Genomic DNA, 5,877 nt, shown 5'->3' on the forward strand with positions numbered 1-5,877 from the left:
TTTGTGTGATCACGATGGACAAATAGTGAGATTGTTTCCTCACTACGTTTCCCAGATGCTGAAATACAACTGAGGAGTTATACATGTGTGTTTGCCCCTAAAACCAGTAAGAGCAATCATGTTATATAGATATATATATTACATATATACATATTATATACATGCATATATGTGCTTAATACATCAGGTATGTCTTTCTTCTCCAGCAAATAAAGATGTATCCCATTTTTAAAATATATTTATTTATTTATTTTAGAGATGGGGAGGGGCAGAGGGAGAGGGAGAGAGATTCTCAAGCAGACTCGGTGCTGAGCACGGAGCCCCACACAGGGCTCGATCTCACAACCCTGAGACCACGACCTGAGCCAAAACCAAGAGTCGGACGCTCAACCAACCGCACCAACGTATCCCATCTTTTAAAACTGGCTACTTGGCGTGGGTTTTCACGATGCATGGAATTATTGTCTCATGGACAGACATTTGCATTGTTTACAACAACCTGTTGTTACAAACAATGCCACACCGAGTGTTCTTAGGCATATGGCTTTGAACACACACACAGTCGTGTCTGTGTATGTGGCACGGATCCTGGTGAAAGGGTTTACAGATCCCGAATTTTGACAGCTATGGCTCTACCAGTTTATATCCCCATTGACAGTGTGTGAGACCACTCACATCCTTAGCAGCCCTGGGTGCTCTCCATCTTTCTTACCCTGCCAATCTACCCAAGGGATTTCATTGTGTGGCTCCGACTTCCCCATCCCTGAAGTGAACCAAGCAGGGCCACAACTCCATCTCTCAAGGATGCTGGGGAGGGATGACATGACCTTCAATTCCCTGGATTTTATGCTTATTAACTAAACTCAAGAAACATGCATGGGTGAGAAAGATTGGACTTCTCTGAAGCTCAGGGGCAACCTGGCCCTTCTGGTTCTCTCAGGGGGGCTGGAAAGTGAGCCCTGAGGTTTACAGGGCCTGTGGGTGGTGAATCAGGCTTTTACTTTTACCAACAGATCTCACTTCTGGGGACTGACTGGGGCCATTTTGCTTTCTCTGTAGCAGACAGTGTGTTTCCCTGTGAAAGAGGGGGACCTCAGTGAGCTGAATCTCAGAAGTTCTGTCACTGGGGAACTGGTCCTTCCTGCATGGACTGGGTTACTGTATTGAAACCCTTGTCTTGTCACGAAGACCAAAGAGGATGGTAGGAGTGCTTCGAAGACTGGATGCCTTGTGGACAGCCAAGGGTCCTCTGTGAAACTTGGAACTCCTGCCATGCAAGGCTTCCTGCGGTGTGGCTCTGACTGTGCCTCTTCTCTCCTCTAAAACTCTCAGTGTCTCCCTACTGCCTGTGAGGGACATCCCACCCCTCAAGGAGGCATCCCAGCCCTCTTCAGGGAGACCTGCCACACCCCCTGGGCTGGCGCCAAACTCAGTGTTGGTGGAGAGCCTTCTCTCCTTGCTCTTTTGATGATTTTCCTTAGCTCACTGTCCCCACACTTTCAGATCCTGCTTATCATTGGAGGCCACTTTCTGAATGAAACTGAAGCCCCATCTCTTCAAATGCACCTACATTTATCCACCTTATGCTGAGGACTTCATTCCCCTGGACTTCACAAATCCTTACTCTACACCAGTGTAAACACAGCCACACTTCTGTCTGTAGCAGTTACGTGTGTATAAGCGCACAGTGCTGGGAAGAGCACACAACACACAGTCCGGGTTTGACTTTTGTTTCTATCACTTAGCGTGTGATCTCCAGGAAATTAGTTAACTGCTCTGGGCCTCAGTTTTCCTATTTGTGAAACGGGGGGCAATTACTCCCACTCACAGGATTATTGGTAGATCAGTAGTTTTCAACTATGTGTGTGTGTGTGTTCCCAACTTGTAGAGATATTTTTGGTTGTCACAACTTGGGAGGGATGCTACTGGTATCTAGTGGGTAGAGCCCAGGGATGCTTCAAGCATCCTACAATACAGGCACACCTCACTTTTTTGCACTTTGCTTTACTGCACTTCACAGACACTGTATTTTTTTTTTTTACGAATTGAAGGTTTATGGTAACCCTGTGTTGGGCAACTCTATCGGCACCATTTTCCCAACAACATTCGCTCGCTTCATGTCTCTGTGTCACATTTTGGTAGTTCTTACAATAATTCAAACCTTTTCATTATGATTATATTTGTTAAGGGGATCTGTAACCAGTGATCTTTGATGTTACTATGGTAATTTCTTTGGGACACCAAAAAATGCACCCATATAAGACAGTGGTCTTGATCCATAAAAGTTGTGTGTGTCCTGAATGCTGCACTGACCAGCTATTCCCCCCATCTCTCTCCCTCTCCGGGATCCTCCCTATTCCCTGACACAGCAATACCGAAATTAGGCCCATTAACAGCTTCCACCATGGCCTCTAAGTGTTCAAGTGAAAGGAAGAGTCTCACATCTCTCACTTTAAATCAAAAGCTAGAAACGATTAAGCTTCATGAGAAGGCATGTTGAAAGCTAAGGCAGGCCGAAAGCTAGACCTCTTGCACCAAACAGTTAGCCAAGTTGTGAATGCAAAGCAAAAGTTCTTGAAGGAAATGAAAAGTGTTACTCCAGTGAACACACGAATGATGTAAAAGCAAAACAGCCCTATTGCTGATATGGAGAAAGTCTGAGTGCTCTGCATAGAAGGTCAAACCAGACACAACTCTCCCTTAAGCCAAAGCCTAATCCAGAGTAGGGTCCTAACTCTCTTCAATTCTAGGAAGGCTGAAGGAGGTGAGGAAGCTGCAGGGGAAAAGTCGGAAGCCAGCAGAGGTGGGTTCATGAGATTTAAGGGAAAAAGCCGTCTCTGTAACATGAAAGTACAAGGGGAGGCAGCAGGTGCTGATGGAGAAACTGCAGCCAGGTCTCCAGAAGACCTAGCTCACAGAATCCATGACGGTGGCCACACTAAACAACAGGTCTTCAATGTAAATAACACAGCCTTCCGTTGGAAGAAGATGCCATTTAGAACATTCATAGCTAGAGGAGAAGTCAATGCCTGGCTTCAAAGCTTCAAAGGACAGGCTGACTATCTTGGTAGGGGCGAAGGCACCCCTTGACTTGAAGTTGAAGCCAGTGCTCACTGACCATTCTGAAAATCCCAGGGCCTTTAAGAATTATGCCAAACCTATTCTGCCCGTGCTCTATAAATGGAACTACAACACCTGGATGACAGCACATCTCTTTACTACATGGTTTACCGAATATTTTAAGCCCACTGTTGAGAACTACTGCTCAGTAAAAACAATGCCTTTAAAAATATTACTGCTCATTGACAAAGTACCTGGTCCCCCAAGAACTCTGATGGGGATGGACAATGAGGTTTTCCTGACTGCCAGCACAACGTCCAGTCCACAGCTCATGGTTCAAGGAGTCATTTCTACTTCCAAGTCTTATTATGTAAGGAATATATTTCATAAGGCTACAGCTGCTATGGATAGTAATTCTTCTGATGGGTCTGAGCAAAGTGGAAAAAAAAAGTTGAAGTAGGCTCTATGCCCAATGTGGGGCTTGAATTCATGACCCTGAAACTAAGAGTCACGTGCTCTACTGACTGAGCCAGCCAGGCCCCCCCCCGCCCCGGGCAAAGTAAATTGAAAAACTTCCGGAAAGGCTTCACCATTCTGGGTGCCATTAATAACATTCGTAATTCCACATTCACAGGAGTTTGGAAGAAGTTGATTCCAACCCTCACCATGACTTTGAGTGTCCAAGACTCCAGGGGAGGAAGTAAGTGCAGGTGTGGGGGACACAGCAGGGGAACTAGAATTAGAAGCGGAGCCTGAAGTCGTGAGTGGATTGCTACCATCTCATGATAAAACTTGAATGGATGGGGAGTTGCTTCTTACAGAGGAGCAAAGAAAGTGGTTTCTTGAGATGGAAACTACTCCTGGTGCAGATGCCGTGAGGACTGTTGAAATGACAACAAAGGATTCAGAATATGACATAAACTTAGTTGATAAAGCATCGGCAGGGTTTGAGAGAACTGGCTCCAGTGGGGAAAATGCTATCAAACAGCACTGCATGCTGCAGAGGAATTGTCCTAAAGGGAAGAGTCAGTCAATGCGGCAAAGTTCATTGTTGCTTTATTTTAGGAAATTGCCACAGCCACCCCCAACCCGCAGCAGCCACAACCTGACCAGCCAGCAGCCACCACCATCGAAGCTAGACCCTCCACCAGCAAAAAGATCATGACTCGCTGAAAGCTCGATGGTGGTTAGTGTTTTTTAGCATTAAGGTATTTTTAATTAAGTTCCATACACTGTTTTAGGCATAATGCTATTGCACACTTAACAGACTACCGTGTAGTGTAAACACAACTTTTATATGCACTGGGAAACAAAAAATTCATTTGTCTGGCTTTATTGTGATACTTGCTTTATTGCGGTGGTCTGAAACTGAACCCGCAGTGTCTTCAAGCAATGCCTGTACCTAGGACAGCTCCCCACAACCAAGCTTCCGCTGGCCCCAAATACCCATAGTGGCAAGGTTGAGAACTTGGTATAGATAGAGTACTGTACAGATGTAACAAGGTGGCTGTGGGCTCTCTGATTCACAGCAGGTGCTTCGTAAATGTCCCTCCTTCCTCTCTCCACCCCGAGTGTCAGCTCCTCATGGGAAAAAAAAAAAAGTATGATTCACACCCGTTGTCCACAGTTACCAGCGCAGAGTGGCTGAATGTTAGAATCAATAAAGAAGGAAAGAAGGTAAAGGGGTTGTGTGTGGTGTTCTTATTCTAGCAGGTTCCATGGAAAGGCCGTTGACATCCCCGTTGTGCGGATGCGGAAGTGCCAGGGTAAGAAGGAGGGGGTTCTCCATGTGGAATATTATTTGGAAGGGAGGCTGGCGGTTGAAGAGCTGGGGCTGGGGGTGGGTGCCGGGTGGAGACCCCTCCAAGCAGTGCTTGCCCCTCTTGGGCTCCTGTCGCTTAATGGACTGGGTGCATTTTGTTGCTGGCTCTGAATCATGGTACCTCCAACGAGGAGGAATGTGCCATGATTCAGGCTATAGGGCTTGACCACTGCAAGCCGCCCAAGTGAGTACTTCAGTAATAACACTTTTATGTCTGCCTTTCATCGCCCATCTCAAAGCACAGTGCAAACATTAATTAAGCCTCTTGGCATTCCATGAGGCATGGTGTGTAAATATCACTCTCCCCACTTGGCTGCGAGGGTAAACTGAGCCAGGGAAGGGCGGGTGGCTCAGCCCCGTGCAGCTCTTGCCTTCCCGAGGCTGCATCTTGGAGGAGAAGCTGGGGTTTGGCAGCCCCATCACCCCGCCAACGAGGACTTCCTTCTCCTCTTCCCCAGACCCCCTTGGTGATATCAAGAACAGAAATGGTTTCTTGACCCCCGCTAGGGCAGTAGGGATTGGGCTCCAGTGCGCGGAGACGAGGGGCACAGGAGCCTCTCATTCTGAAATATGCCCCTTGACTGCATCCACCTGTGGAAGGGGGCGGGAAGGGAACAGAGGACACTGTCAGAGGGAATGGAAACATTGTTTTTAGGCAGAACGTGGTTGGGGGGGGGGTAACTTTTTCTTTCTTTGGAACTTACAATAAATGCTTTTGCCAAAATGCTCACAATAGGTAAATAGGATTAGGCAAGTAAGAGTGTTCCTTGGATCATTCTTGCCGAGTTTCCGTAAATTTGAAATTACTTGCGAATAAAAAGTTTGAAAGAAAAGGGAAGAGTCGATGCTTTTCTACAGCCACGGCGCTTTTCTGGAGCCAAAAGGCGCATGGGAGGAAAGGGGGAAAGAGGAAAATGTGTCCTGTAAAAAGAGCCATGGCGGAAGAGCAGCCCGGCCGGCGAGCGGGCAGGCCGTGTCCCCGGGCCCGGCCCGCC

The sequence above is a fragment of the Ailuropoda melanoleuca genome, chromosome 1 (assembly GCF_002007445.2).
Source record: "Ailuropoda melanoleuca isolate Jingjing chromosome 1, ASM200744v2, whole genome shotgun sequence".
NCBI classification, from domain to species: Eukaryota; Metazoa; Chordata; class Mammalia; order Carnivora; family Ursidae; genus Ailuropoda; species Ailuropoda melanoleuca.